The 16,302-nt window shown below is 44.6% G+C and overlaps 1 protein-coding gene across 4 annotated transcripts in view; it reads right to left on the reverse strand.

The window, feature by feature from the left end:
- LOC135422410 (uncharacterized) overlaps positions 1-16,302 on the reverse strand; it is a 36,344-nt gene that overhangs the window by 18,012 nt on the left and 2,030 nt on the right. For 3 of the 4 annotated variants that reach the window (XM_064671530.1, XM_064671529.1, XM_064671528.1), the window contains exon 2: positions 56-121. The gene's annotated coding sequence lies outside the window, so the exon portion shown is untranslated. Of the gene's footprint in view, positions 1-55; positions 122-1,039; positions 16,253-16,302 lie in introns of those variants that run through there. The other variant, XM_064671527.1, reaches the window with a different exon arrangement.

Below are 16,302 nucleotides of genomic sequence, written 5' to 3' on the forward strand. Positions count from 1 at the left end.
GCTGGGTTGTACTGGGGGAGGAGTGGGGAACGAGAGAGACAAAATGCCAACTGACCTTATAAACAAAGGTATGTTTAGGGCTTCTGGTTTCAGGAATAAACCGATATTTACTGGTAAAAGTCTGCCAAAAAACAAAAACAGAAACACAGGATTACTGGTAAATATTGGTTTATATGGAGAAGTTCTTTTAAAAAAATAAAAAATAAAAAAAAAATAAAAAAAGATGTCATCGTGCTCCTGATCTCCACGTGCTCCCAGGCAGGAGCCCAGAACCGCCCCATGGCATCCCTGGCACCCGGACACCTCAAACCAGAAGCCTTGTGTTGAGAGGAAAGTCCTGTTTCTTTCCTTTACTCCCCTTAAACTACGTGTTTCTGGATTCCCCCCTCCCTCCTCCGCCAGGCTGGTCCTACGGGGTATTGGTTCAGGAGATGGGAAATCTTCTTCCAAAAGCACTTGGAAGTGAATTTGTACATAATATGGTATCTCAGCACTAAGGCTGCTGGGGCCTGAGCCTGCACTGCTCCCTGAGATACCATAAAATATACAAGACTGAGTGTATATTTTAAATAAAGCATTTTCTTGTAAGTGGCATAAACCCATTCATTTTATTTACATGCTTATTTATTTCCAAAAATAGAGTTGGTCCACATTGGACAAGAGAAATCAAGAAGCCATACAGTAGAAGAGTTAAAAGTCCAACATTTAACCAAAGTACAATGAAATTCCAGAAGTCTGTGGCTGACTTGAACCACAGAAACATACACATGAGCCACACAGACATTTGTACATAGAGCATTATATTACCAATAATATTTGCAAACATGAGGTCAAGATGGCTAAAAACCCAGCAGGACTGACCCGAGGGTCCTGGCTGAACAGAAGCGGGTGCTGAGGGGCCGTCGCTGCTGTGGGGAAACACAACTCTCCAGAGATTTTGTTTCACTTTTGGCTTTTTCTTTAACTGAGAAAGTCCTAATTTTTCTGCCCTGGGGATCCAAATTGAGGACATGGTGAAAGCCAACCCCATGGAGCTCACCAGCTTGGTGCCGGGGGCTTGGACCTGCGGAACCCCGGCTGTGCCGGGGCTGAGCCCCGCCGGGAGGGCAAACCCCTGCCCTCTGCTACTTGGCCTGAAAGATCACCTGGAAAAGAAAAAGTCGGGATTTATACCCTTGTGGTGTGCTGAGGGGTGTCTGAAAAAGGCCTGGATAGGGTTTTGTCTTGAAAACAAGAATTTCCCTCCCTTGCCATGGGCAATTTTTTGGCATTAGTTATTCCAGTCCTGTCTACCTTTTCTGGAAGACCACAAATATCCTAGAGGATGTTGCACTGGACAGATGAGAGAATAACTGTTTTACGTTTAAAAAAAAAAAAAAGGTTGGAGAATGGACAGCAGAAGAAAAAAAAAAAACAAATGGAAAAGATGCCTTATCTCTGCATGATGGCCCAGTTTGTCTGGGTATTTCCATGGACCTCACTATGATAATATCTCAAAGAATGGAAAAATAGATTTAAATCTGTATTTTCTCCTGCAGAGAATCACAGCAAGTAAAAGGGGGAAGACAGTTGTAGCACTCCTGGTATTTCTACAAACCGCCCGCTACATGGGGTAGAACCACAAGGAAAAGGGTATAAATTAAGTTTTCCTTTTTCAAGTCATCTTTGACACTCACGATATTAAGCCTAGTCCAACGTGAATGCTAGTACAGAGCTAATGTACAGAATACCAACAGATAATTATCGGTACCTAACAGGATTTAAAGGCGAGTATACTCAGAACATTTAGGAGGAAACACTATCACCAAAACGCCAGAGCTCTGACAGCAGTTACACAAAGCAGCCGTGCAGGTCTCTACGAGGACGGAGCCTTTAGCACGAGTCACTATGATCATCTGAGCCTGTGACAACTTGATCTTCTGGTTTGTTTTCTAATCTCAGATGTGAAATAACGCTTTAAAACAGAGATGGGCCCGACCCTGTGCAGTTGGGCACGTACAACACTCCCCACTGAAAACTCGAAGCCCAAATTCCTAAAGAGAGAGCACGAGAAATTGTTTTCTTACATCAAATAACTATCATGCAAGCAATACCACGACAGTTTTATATTGAGTACTTCAAAGTCAGCTGGTATAATTTAACTAGAAGTGAGCAATCTAAGGAATTTCTAGAGAGTAGGGACAAAGGTTGTGCCGGTGACAACCACCCGAGATGACCAGGGAGAACAGCACAGGGACACCGTGGGGGTCTAATGAGCTGTGGTACAGGCTCAGCTCAACAGCCTCACAGACCTGGGATAGGCAGGATTCCTGTGGCAGGCTACACACCTTCACTTCATTTGCTCTGCTAACAGAGTGTGATATTCTTCAATTTTGCAGCTCACTTACAGCCTAGCAATACTGGTGGAGCATTAAAAATTGCTTTCCCCCCCCCCCTTGCCTGCTGCCTCACATTTCCCAGGATCAGCCCCACTGCTGTATGCTCACAGCACAGCCAGACATTATCGTGCTCTTCTTAATTTTCCAGCCATGGCCAGGCTGGAGTCACTTCTCCAATATAACCCAACCACTCTGCTCCATCAGCTGCCAGTTCTTGTCTTTAAACATGAACTCTGACCAAAAGCCTCGTGGTACCTGCAGTAAACCTGCTCCTGTTGCAAACTCCAACAACTTATCAAAGCACTCACTCTCTACTACCCTGGTCTACTGGAGACAGGGAAGGTGGGAGAAGTCAGGGTATCTGTCATGGCTTCTAGACTTTCAAGAAGACTAAAATTAAGCCAGAGCAACAAAAGGTGGCTCTGGCTGAGACCAGCTACCTGTGGATCCTCTGGGGTCTCTTGGGAAGGGAGGCAACACAGGTCTGCATGAGAACACACACCAACAACTCTCCTGCAAGGAAAAGACCTGGAAGATGCTGTCCAGGCCTCTCTCCCTGCTCCTTCCCTTTCTGCCCATCATCAAAACCAAAACCTTTTAGGATTTTTCTTCGTCAAAACAGAACTAAACAGAACATACCCACAGCATCAGCTGCTGAGGCACGCTCTGGGATCTGGCAGACCTGCAAGTCCAGCTCAGGGCAGGAATTTGAACTGAGGGTGTTGCATTACAGGACAAATCCAGATCCCATGCTACCCAGGCTTGTTTCTCCCCTTTGCCCAACCAGACGTTGCAGCCTGGACCTAGTTGTGTCCACCAGAAAACTTTAATGAAAATCAACCAGCAACTCTGGGTTTAATGAAACCATGGAAGGAAACTCATTTGCTCAGAGGCTGAAGATGCAGACTTGGAGGCCTTTGATCACCTTCTCCAACCAGACTAGACAATTGATCAACATCAACTGCAACCAAAGAAGGACTCTGTGATATTTCTCTTTTCATTAAAAGCACATTTTTAATGCCTTCTTGGAAGCACTTGATAAAAACCTTTTAAAACACTCAAATAAAGATCAGTTCATTCTTCACCTCCTGCTATTTGTCAATGTGTCCAAAGATTCTGGTAGATGGCCCAGAAAACAAGACTGATCATAGAATCAAAGAATGGTTTGGTTGGAAGGGACCCTCAAAGACCACCTGGTCCAACCCCTTTCTTTGCAGAAAGTGTGTTGCTTTCCACCTCTCACTCACTGAAGAGTTACAGCATTTCAGCTTCTCCTTCTCAAACCAGAGTTCAGGGGTGTTAATCTGTAATTCCCAGTGCCCCCATTAATACTTTAATTAAAAAAAAAATAACCCAACATTAGAATGTTATCTAGTCATGGAGAATACTAAGCTGTTTTTTAACAGCCCTATTTTTGCTAGTACCTTTGGTGTTTCATTCCCAAGTTCTTTTAAAACCTGTTGCTCTTCCACTTGAATTTCCTACTTTGCTCCAGCATCTCTACCTCAAACACTTGAATTTCAGAGGGAGGCTCCTTATCTTTACTACCCAAAGGGACTGGGTGAGGGCAGGCCCTCCAACTTGCTCCTGAATGACATGGGGAAGTCACTTCAGCAGCACGAACCAGTGCAGGAAATGAACTGTGTCTTCAGTCCTGCACGCCCAGATTTTCTCCCCAGCCCTCTCTCTGATGTCCTCCAGACAGGATTCACTCCTCCAGGTCCCCTGCTCTGCAAGGCCCCTTCAAAACTGTTTTATTTCCAGATCATGGTTAGCTGCCCTACTCCATGCCTCTTTCAGTCTGTTCCTCAGGACCTGGACTTCTGTCCTTAGTCCCTTTCTTATAAATATTTTTAACAACTGTTTTACTTTGCTCCTTCATGACAGAGTTCTGTCTCACCTGGATGCCTGTAACCTTTCCAGGTATCTACAGGGCTGCCTTGACAAGTCCAAGGATGTTATTTTCTGATTTTCTCCCCTGCAATATTTTGTAACACAAGTAATTTTTTTTAGTCCACCGCCTTCTACTCCTGAGGATACTGAACCTGTACTGTGGTCCCTGCTACTTAACAACTCAACAGTAATTGTATCTTGAACCAGTTCTTATGTCTTAGTCCTAAAGCAAGCCTTACTGTAGACCAGGCTGTTACAAGACATGATCCTTTAAGTAAATTGAGATGTTTGCTCACCAAAATGCTACCCAGCTCCTTCCCAAACAATCTGTGATAGCATGGTCATAACAGAATTTACTTTTTCTTACAGGTTTATGAAGATGCATGAGCCTTAGTTTTCTTCCAAGCCCCATGAAATCCACAACTTCCTTCTTGTCTGGAATAGAAAACTTCCTAGTACCTCCATGTCATTATATCCAACATACATGTGGCTGTTTGGTCGTCACTACTCCAATTTCCTCTCAGATTTTACAGCAAATTTTAGATGTAGTGTTCTTCCCTTATGGCCCAGCACACCTGCTCAGTACAGTGTGATGGCAGGTAATGCAGTATCTTATTGATTTTCATCACCCCCACCATGTTTCAATCAGACCAGCCGTGCCAAGATCTTTTTTTCCCCACCAAGCACTCTACAACAACTATTTTTGTCTCATGTTTCCACACAGAGGTGCCCATCCCTTAGTCCAGCCCACAGCCTGGCAGCTGGTTGTCCCTCCTGTGCACACAACTCTGCCCTCAACCTCCACGTACCCCACTCAGAACAGCCCCGACAGCCTCAGCCTCCCACCAGCGCTGTGTTCAGTCCATCCTCCCAAAACCCTGCCCACTTCCCATGCCACCAGTCAAGGGACACCTTGGCTGAAGTGAAAACCAGCACATGCTGTGAAGTTGTGGCTCTTCACTTCACCTGCTCGTCACATCCTTTTCCCAGGCACACCCTGAGACTTCAGGAAGAGGTACCCCCATGTCCAAAATTCTATCTTCTTCCCAGGCTCCCAAATTTAGCTTCCCAGGTAACTCAGCTTCAGGAACGACAGCCCCAGGCTCGCCCCAAGCACTCTGACACCTTCCAGGACCTACTTGTCCACTCAAGAGGTGAATGAGGAGATGGATCTCCTCATCATCAGGAGCCTGTATGTCCCACCACCAAATCCTCTGCCATTCAAACCTCCCACAGCTGCTTGCCCAGCTTCTGGAGGCATCTCCAGAACACAAACCAACTCCTCAACCAAGCCCTTAGTTATAAATCGTCCCTTTAATCCCGTCCAGTTCCAAGTCTCCACAAATACAAGGCAAGGCAGCCAGTGCCATGGTGGGAATGGACCCTGACCATCTGCAGAGGATTTGATGCCATCTCTTCCCCACCAGCTCAGCAGTTTTGGCCTCAGGATGCTTTCTGGAGCCTGGAGTGCCTCCACTTGTTGCTCTGTGTAGTATTTTATCAGCAGATAATCACTGGTAAAGCGTGTCCTCTCTGCACTCTTGTGTGCAGTTCCTAGTGTGCAGTTAAGCCAATGTATTTCAATTCCCATAATTAAGCAAAGAATTTTGCTTTATGACCATATAAAGTCCAACCTTTAAACTAAAAATAGACTGACCGTTAACGGATTCTTTTTTTTAATTACTTTAAACCACCAATTAGAGACTTTCATTGGACAAGATAAGTTACATACGGCCTTGGAAAAGCCTGCCAGGACTCATTTTCCAGGACTTTTATTGACAGGTGCAGCTCAGAAGCCAATTTTTTTTTTTTTTAAAGATGGAATGAGCCTCTGAACACAGCAGACCTATCCACAAACCAAACTGTTTGCATGCATGAAAGCAGAGATGACTTTTGCATGAATTTGCAGTGCTTAGTTCAGAGTTATTAATGAGAGAAAATAATTCAAAGCCTCTAGTCCCTACTTTGCTCAGACCTGCCTGGTTGCCCTTCAGCAGCCCCTGGCAACGGTGATCCTACTATCATTTATTATTTAAATAAAACAATCTTTTTAATAAAAAGAAATTCTGACCCCATTTAAACGCTGTACCTGACCAGACACTGGCTTCTTTCCTTCACCTCTGGTGCTGCTCACACAACATTATTCTTAAGCTGACCTGCCCACACAGCTCCTGATAAGCCAATGCTACGTTGCCAGCTCTCCTCAGCATCACTCGAGTGGGAGGTTTAAATACCAGATTTCACAAAATCCTTTCTCCATGATTCCCAGCCCTGGCATTTCTTGAAATATTGACAGATCAGCTCGCCCAAAAGTGAGACAGGTGGACCTGCTTCTGCTGGACTGACACAGAGAGAGGAGCTGGTCCCTGAAACCCCAGTGCTCACCTCTCGACCCTCACATTAGTTCTGAGGAGCCTGGATGGGCTGACGCCGATGTGCCAGTGCAGACTCACCCCCCAGGAGCTGCTGGTCTCAGCTCCTCTGCCCATATGGAATGCCCGAGCAAAAGGCAAGCGCAGGCAGGTCCCAAATCTCAGGAGACTGCGGGCAACAAAGCCATCAGCCTGCACTGCACTGCTCTGCAACTGGGATGGAGCACAGAGAAATAAAACACATTCCCCAGGGAGACACTAGAGCAAGCCCAGCCCAGGGGAGAGAGACACCCTTAAATGGCAGTGCTGTTCCCCAATGTCCTAACAGACAGGTCCTGCCCGATGCACAACCACTGTCCTGCCTTTCTACCCAGAGTGAGAGCAAAACCTGCCAAATGTCTAATATCCCGGCTGGAGGGCACTGCAGACACGATGGGCAGCCAGCGGTTTGGGCCCGAGTTGCACATCCAAGACATTCACCAGCAATGGAAAAATCACCCCTGCTCGTTTACTGACCCTCAGCTCCCAGCAACAGAAACTACCCAGGCACGTATGATACAGATCCTCCTCTCAGCACCGGCCACATCAGCACAGTGGTGCCACAGAGGAGCTCAAACCGTGCCCGTGGGGGTCACCTCACAGCAGAGCCCCTGTGCCACTGCTGGGCCCTGCATCAGTCCAGGGGGATGATGATGATGTCTGAGAGCCCAGGCTCGGCTCCCAGACCTTCCTGCAAGAATGACAGTGCCACCTCTGCACCTTGAGGTGCATCAGTGACACGTGATCTCTTGCACCAAGATGTTCACTCACTGGGGCTGTCGCACAGTCTCTGCACCATGTCCAGTATCAAATCCAAACCCACTGGGGTCAACATGGTCACAGGGCTTCAGATGCAACTTGCAAGCCACCTTTACAAGCAACTCTCTATAGAAATCAACATCATGCCTGGGATGACATTTCAACATAAGGTTTTTCCCAGAAAAGCTGTCTAAGTCTCTCCAAGACATGCACTTGCCATCCCCGTGGCACGCAGAGGACAGGTCCCACAACAGCCACCTCCCTCCAAGGTCTTGCTAGCCATCCTTTCTCGCTGCAGAAGTAAATCCACACCTCTCATCTCTCAGATCTCTGACAGAAAGAATGAAGCTTTTTTTTTTCTTGGCCTCCTGCATATTTCAAGATAGTGTTTCAAGAAAAAAATGCTTCAGCACCACAGCCCGGGAGGCTCAGCACAAACTCCCACAGCTGGTGTTACAGCCAGTCCTCTTTGCACTTCAGTCTGCTACGTGGCCTAAGACTCAGAAAGGGCTAAGATGTTTATTTTTGCAAAGCTAACATCAGGATGAACAGCAAACCAACTGATGACCAGCAAAGCCAAGGAATCATCTGAATTAAGACAGAATTCCCTGCTGGGGACATCCAGCAAATTCCCACTCAAACCAAGCGCTCTCCCAGCTGATGGCTGATGCAGAAAGGATCATGTCATGAACCTAAGGCTCAAGACAAGGTGCAGAAGTGGCCAGGCCATCCACCCAGGCAGTCTCCTGTTTTACCTGGGGCCATGTCTTCAGAGCCGTCAGCACAGCCAGAGCAAAGCAGTCCCTGCTCAGGACTGGACAGTCACATTATCTGTGTTTTGGATATTTTAATCTCTAGCTTGGTCTGATGAATTTACACCCACTGGTAGATCTTCTCTTTTGTCTCAGTTAAACCCAAACCAGAGCAGGTCCTGTGCTCCACGACAAACCCAAGCTACGTCACACAGGAACAGAACTTCGCTGCAGAACCACCCGCCCGACATGGGCTGCAGAGCTACTGCAGACACTGCCATGGCCCTGGGGATGTCCAGCACAGAGTCCTGGTCACCCAAAATGAGACAACACCCACACACAGCCAAAATCTACAGGGCTCCATCTTGGCTGGCCACGGTGCCATCCAGAGCAAAAGGCTCCCGACCAGGTCCCCACTCCAGGAGAAGGAGCACCAGCAGTATCGATCTGCAGAGGGACAGTGAAACATTGTTTGAGGATATCCAGCCATTCACTCTGTCTTGTTTTAATCAGTCAACATTCAAAAGACAGATAGCGGGGCCAGAAATCCTATATCTTTATCTTTTCTCACTTAATCTCCAGCTGATGTTTTTCTGTGAAAGCATGTCTCATTCCTCGCTGTGTGACTTCTACTCTCTCTCTTCTGTGATATTTTGCCTCAAACGGGCTACAGAGCTGGTTACTACTTTTACAGAGACAGGAGTGGCATTCTCCAACTTTCCCAAAACACACAACCACTCATCTGGCTTCAGACATAAAACTGCAGAGGTGGGACCAGCAGAGCTACCCCAGATTCCCCAGGACCAGCTGCCCGACACCCCTCAGCTCCCCGTGGCAAAGGCTTTGCCAGAGGCTCTGCCATTGGGATCTGTGGGCTTCTCCAAGTGCCACCCCCACCCCCAGCACCCGTGCAGATGCTGAGGCACTCAAACAGCAGCACAGGTGCACCTTGGCCGTCCACCTCTGCCAGCCCCAACCTTCCTGCCTTGCTCCAAAAGCCTTTTCCCACCCTCCATACAGACAACTCCTCATCTGCTGTGACTGCTGGGAGCTTCCCCCCTCGGACAAAATCTTTTCACCTGTCTTGGTGGCTGCCCTGAGTCTGCCAGCTCAGGAAACACCTTTGTTAATGACAAAGCAACACACCTGCCCAAAGCAAACCCACTCATCCTTTCCCTTCCAATGCACTCCTCCAGCAGCAACTTCTACACCATCCAAATTGCAGTAAAATATCCAGAATGCCTTTGGAGCTGTAACGCTCTGAACCCCTAAAAATGGATGATTTGGCCTTTATTCCTCTCAGTTATCTGCAGCTGCTCTGCACTAACAACACGCAACACATCACCAGTAAAGCCTTGTGGCCCACTTGTATTTCACAAGGAGCAGGTTGCATTTTGGACTCCTGTGTGAGCTGCCCTTCCCCCAGACTGCAGTGCTGCTAAAACTCAGTCTCGTCAGGAACTGAAATGCTTTGGAAAGATAAAAAGTGAAAAAGAAGGATAGGCAGGCTAAGAGGAACTCCCAGAGCGGACCTGGGACCATCTAGCACGAGCGGTGCAGGAGGAGGGAAGCAGCCTATCTGATGGGAGCAGAGCAGGCAGCCCGACTCCAGCAGCAGAGCTTCCAGAGCTGCCACATGAGAGGAGCATCCTTGAGAGGAGCATCCTTCCTGAACCATCGGCCTGTCACCCTCAGCCATCCCAACACAAAGAGATTCCACTTCACAAAAAAAAAACAAAAAACAAAAAGCCATGAACTTCAGGCCCAACAATTAGGCTCTGGGTAAAACAGGCTTTTAACAAAGGTTATAATTTTGGAAGTCCATTTAAATTAACCTTAACTAGCTTTAAACTCTATATACGTATCTCCTTGCCACGCTCACAACCCACGCACATTTCGCGGTGCCAACGAGCTAAATCATGTGCAAGCGAGCAGAGTAAAAGGAACCACAGGCTTGAAAAAAGCTCCGGGCTGAAACTCTCTTTCATTGTTGCAAGCAGCACAGGAGATGGCAACAGCAGAAGGAATCAGGAATAAAAATGGAACTTCGCTTGTTTACCTCGTCGGTTTTGTCAAAACATTGTGACAACACCCTTCGTGCAGCCCTCTCTGTTCTGCCACCAAAAATTAAGAGCCCTTCACCTGTCTTCATGCATTACAGGAGAAAGCCAAGAAGAGTAAAACTTTTATGGAGAGAAATGAAGTGTGCAAAAAAGTACAAAACCCAGCACGAGAACTTCAAACTACACTGGGCTCCCCTTCCAGGCAGTCCAACCACCACCACGCACAGCGACCCTCCAGCTACGCAAGCTGAGTTAACAAGGAGCAGGCGGCCCACGAAGGAGGGGAGGAAGAAAATAAAAGGAAAGTTTGGGTAAGCCCAGCAAAAAGGAAAGGAAAAAAAAGTTAAAAAAAAAGAAAGAAAGAAAACAAAATATGTAAATCGGGATTTCAAAAGTCCTTGACAGTGTGATTTTAACAGAGAAACTCCCAGCGCTCCAGGCAGAGCCCTTCCTCTCCAAAAGCCATTCAATCCAGTAAGAAGCAGCAGGTTTTTGAAGGAGCAAATTGCACAGCTGTGGAAGAATTTGCCTTCCCTGCCTTCTTTCCAGCTCACCTAAGAGAAACTCGCTTTCTACCCGTCGGATTAGCAAGACCGAGGAAATTGGTTGGTTCTAGTTACACTTTGAGTTTTCGTGTTTGACGAGAGCCCCCTGAAATGTAAACCTGTTTTAGCATTCTTGTACATTAATGTCATTGTTCTCCCTGCTGGCTCCCACAACTTCTGTCACAGACAAGTCAATCAGATTTGGTATATGCCCAGGGGACGGGGAAGGGGAGGGCTGGGTTTAAAGCAAACAAGCAACCAAAAAATAATTATGTGTTGGATAATAAGGTGTTGGATCCAAACTCGGTGGATCTGCTGAAGTCTTCGATCCAAAACACTTGGCAATTTTACTTAAAAAAGAAAAAAACAAACAACAAAAAAAGTATGACCTGTTGAACTTAGAGAAAAGCAAGTGGCAGACCTTTGAGGAAGGGAGACAACATGTGCGGGTGCAAACACGTCACGTGCCATAGTTCACCGCCTTAGAAGAAATCAGAGTTTTGCTTTGCTTGGTTTTGCTTTTTTTCTGAAGTGCCAGCGAAAGGCGCTTCCCAAAGGGGGGGGCTTTACAGAGTTTTCGGGTGCCAAGGTGGAAGCATGAAGTGCAGACATGCCAAAAACGTCAGGTTTGCATAAACCCTTCTGGAAAAAGTGCACCGTGGTTTTTTTTTTTAAAGGAAAAATGCATATCTACCAAATCTCCACTGACCAGGGGCCACTTGCCCACGCAAGGTCGCATCAATTGGCAGCATCAACGCTGACATTTTTTGCCTTCTCCTTCCACCCCCCTCCCCAATTTTTTTTTTCCTTGGGAGACATTCAGCGCCACTGCATTAGAACGTACAAGAAATGAAAACAGTGAGTACGACTGATATAGATCCATTGACTTTTTATTACAAATGTACTTGATCACTTGGCTTCAAAAAAGTTTAAATCAACCCCTATTTTCTGTACGCCAGTACAAAGTAAAATCTATTTTACAAATTAAATACCTAAAAATTTGACAAAAATATTAAAGTTTGATGGAAAAAACAGTTATAAAAATCTTAAATCCCCTTTTAAGAAGATAAGAGATAACATTCCCTCCCAACCCCCACAGTCCTGTTATACAATATTAATAGTCATTTTTTTTTAGAATAGGTAGGTATGTTATATCTTGCTGTTAGCATACAAGTCACTCTAATAGCTTTATCTGTATATACTCCAGTTAGTGCATGAATGTCATCTGATTGAATATAGTCAACTATCTTTAACTGATCCCTAATTTACATTTCATAGCTTGCATAGTTTGAAGGGACAAAGGTTACACTACAGCTAATCATAAAAAAAGGTGGTTACAGTGCTATTTTTAAAGGCAACAAAGTAATTGCTCCCAAAAAAAAACCAAACCCAACCCAAACCAAACCAAAAAAAAAAAGAAGTTTTCGGTCGGCTCTGAGCAGGGGTTAAATCCCCGGCAGCAGCTCTGCCTGGCTCTCAGGGTGGGCTCCGCATCCACCCACTGCCCGTCGGGCAGCCCCTCCGCGCTTCCCACATCCCGGGACAGGCTGGGAACCGCTCTCCCGGCAGCGCTACCCCCAGCACATTTCAACCCCTGCGCGGGATACGCACAAAAAAAGTGACACTGTCAAGTATTTATTTCCTTTTTTTTTCGTTTGTTTGTTTAGGGTTTTTTTCAGTTAAATTTTCCAATTAAAAAAAAAAAAAGCGCTCCGCCGCGTCCGGGGTGCGCCCGGCGGGAAGCTCGGGGCGCTCCCGACATCCCGCGGCCGGGCTCCTGCATCGGCTCCGCGCATCCCGCCCGGCCCCAGCCTCGGAGGGGACCCCCGGAGGGGTCGGGCCACAGTCCCCCCGGCTCCCGGGAAGCCGCGGGACCGCAAAGAAGAGGCAGGAATCAACAGCGGCTCGCCCTGTTTCTTTTTTTTCTTTCTTTCTTTCTTTTTTTTTTTTTTTTTAATTTAAATTCTCAAAGGCAGAGCAATTTAACTTTTTTTTTTTCTCTTTTAACAAAAAAAAAATAAATAGAATTTGAATTCGGAGGACGTTCCTCCGTTACCATTAAACCACTTAAAGGGTGGTTGTTTCAATGGTAAATTACTTGACAGTGTCCCTTTAACTTAAAAATAAAATAATGTCAGTATTGCAATGAATTTCAAGTTTTCTTGCACGTAGTCATTATAAAGTAGCTTTTATCATGCTCTTGGACCTATTCTACAAGACATTTAAAAGCATATCATCAAGGAAAATATAAGGCATACTTCTCAGGAATTAGGTATCTTGGCACATTTGAGCATACTGTCTTTTTTTAAAACAACACATATGGTCAAATATACCTTTCTTCTTCTAACATTAAACAGGGTTTTCTGTACTTTGCTTTAAATACTGAGATATTAGAGCCTTGGTAAAGTACCGAGCACCGCCGGGAAAATAAAAATTAAAACAAAAAAAAAAAAAGCAGAAACAAAAAAAAAAGAAAATAAAAAATGAAAACTAAAACAACCAGGAGCAAAATCCCACGAATCTTTACAGTCATTTTAGTCTTTCGTTATCATTCATCAAGTCCTTGAACATACAGAACGTGCGTTAAAAGAAGGAAAAAAACCAAATCGAACCAAAAAAAGAAAACAAAACAAAAACCCCAACGAAACACGCAGAAGAAATTCCAGAAAAAAAAAAAAACCGAGACAAAAAACTGACCACAAGTTCTCGGACACTGTTCACAGAACCGCCCGCGGGCTGTCCCAGGCTGTACTGGTTTGACTGGAACCGCGCGGCCCGTGCGCTCCTCGGGTCAGCCGGATCCTGGGCAGGATCCGGGCGGCGCGGGCGAGGAAGACCACGGGAGCAGCCTGCCTCGCTTAGCGGTGCTCCCGGAGCCGGGAGGGACGGACGGACACTCCGCCGGGCTCGCCTCGCCTGCCGCTACTTATTGCCGGGAACGCGCCGTGGAACTTACGGGGCGGCGGAGCGCGTCCGTCGGCAGCGCGACAACTTTGGGGAGGGCAGTGAACAGCGGGACCGAGACAATCAATCAAGTAGCAAAAAAACCAAAGCAATTAAATTCCTAACTACGTCTAGCAGCATGGAGAGTGCAGTCCCGACACATCACAGTTGAAGTACAATAATCGCTGGAACTGCCCATCCAGAGCCTCCGAATCAGAAGCAGGTTATCAGACACATGTTTACATGCAATTGAGAACCATTTCAAATGTCACATTACGCACTCCGAAAAAAGCTTATTTCACTACTGGGAAATAGGAAAAGTGCACATTAAAGCAATTTTAAACATTTCCAGTGATTGTTTAAAAAGAAACAGAAACACCTCGCTACCAGCGTCTCGTGTTTAACTTTCTGTGAACACTAACAGCAAACTTCTTTCAAGGGCAATAATGCATGGTACAATGGAAACAGCTTGTTTTGACACTTACAGTACATCTCAAAAAAAAAAAAAACAACAAGAAGAAAAAGGGAATTATAATTTCAACTGGGAATAAAATGACAGCAGGAAATCAAATTCTTTAAAACAAGCTTTTTTTTTTTTTTTTTTTGTTTTCTCCCCACCCTTCCAAAACTCCATCCTTGCCCCTCGGTAAAGAAGCGCCGGCAGCTCCTGCTCGCACAGGAGCAGCTCAGCTCTACCTGGCCCCTAACTCTGCCAAGACCATTCAGCAAAATGATTGCATCCCAAAAAAACTTCCGAGTGGAACAAGATCCTAGTTTCTCTGAAATGCTCTCCTACTGAATTCCAGCCAAGAAAAGAAAAGAAAAGAAAAAAAAAACAAACAAAAAAAATAATAAAACTTTTTGTTTTCACTGTTTAAGGCATCTTCTTTTTTTTTATAACATTTTCTCTTCACTCGCAATGATGATAGTCATGCAGCAGTTTAATGATAAAAATATATTAATATTTTACTATACAGCAGCAAGAAGTTAGTCAATTAAAAGCACACACCAACTTTCTTTTTTTTTTTTTAAAGAAAAAAAAAAACAAAAACAAAACATAACCGGAAAACAACAAAGACAACCTGTAAAAGTCTATTATTATTCTTATTATATTATTACAAACAATTTCAATTTGGAGAACACACCTGGACACATTAGTGTTCTGACAAATCTGCGTCTCCCTAGCCTAGGCTTGGAGCAGAGCTGGGACGGGGAGGGCAGGGCACGGCCAGGTATGTAGCCAGTAATAACTAGCACCACAGCTACATGGAAATCCGTTACGGACACACACCGGCTTGGCTTTCACTGTCCAACCAAACTCCGACCCCCATGGCTCAGTGGGATCACACTGCACTGGTTCCTAACAGGCCTAGGGAAGTTTAACAGGGATCAAAGCATCGCTCCGGACCTCTCCCGAGTTCAGGATAGTGCTAGTGCCAGTGGCCACACGGAAAGACTCGCTACCTGCTGTCCAAAAAAAAAAACAAAAACAGGTGCACTGGAAACCGCTGCACGTCAGGTTAAAGTACTTTTAAGTACACAGAATAAAAAAAATATATTATGAACAATACAAGTACATCTCATATACACAATAATGACAATACGCCTACTCAGTTGTAAACCAAACAGGTGCAGAAAAAAAATATTACGGGAGGAAATTCTTTTACTTTTCGTTTTTTTCTCTTTCTCTCTCTCTCTCTCTTTTTTTTTTCTTTTCCTCTTTTCTTTTTTTTTTTTTTTTTTACTATTTGAATAACTTTGGTTCAAACGTAAAAATCACAAGTTAGCAAATTTCATTTAAATGCCTTTTTTAATAATTTTTCTTCATGTTCACAGAAGTTTCACTGACCATTTTTATATGTTTAAGGTCCAGATGCAATGCATATTGTATAAAAGAGAGCACTTATTGTTTACCTTGCATGAATTAAACCTACGTACCTTTTAACTCTACAAACTTCTGCATAACATTTAGACAAAGCTCAGACACACAGCATGCCTAGCCCTCATATATATATACACATCTCTAATCACAGGTATATAGGGTGTCAAATATACTATAGTAACCTCCATGTAAGGTTCGAAATTTGGTAACAAAATGAGAAGAAAAAACTAAAAATATTATTTTACGTGTTCTAAAATATCTCTTTTCTTTTTTTTTTTTTGTGCTAAAGTCAAATGTTAGCTCAACATGAAAAGGACTTTTTTTTTTTTATATAATTCAGCAATATTATAATCTTGACCATTTTTGCAAACACTTTTAATAATAATAGCTTAAACGTGTACAAAAGTTCTCGGTTAATTAGGGAAATAAACACTCAGTTCTTTATATTTTTAATCAAGTAGGAAACACAGTTCATATATAATGTTATTACTTTTTTTTTTTGACTCTCTTTTTTTTTTGTGTTTTGCTTTTTTGGTTTTTTTTTTCGCTTTTTTTTTGTTTGTTTGTTTTCGTTTTGTTTGTTTGTTTTTTTTTGTTTGGGTTTTTTTTTGATTTTTTTTTTTTTTTTTTTTTTTTTTTTAGCAGCTGCTTACTGTTTGATACGGTGGGTAAAGTG

The sequence above is a fragment of the Pseudopipra pipra genome, chromosome 15 (assembly GCF_036250125.1).
Source record: "Pseudopipra pipra isolate bDixPip1 chromosome 15, bDixPip1.hap1, whole genome shotgun sequence".
NCBI lineage: Eukaryota > Metazoa > Chordata > Aves > Passeriformes > Pipridae > Pseudopipra > Pseudopipra pipra.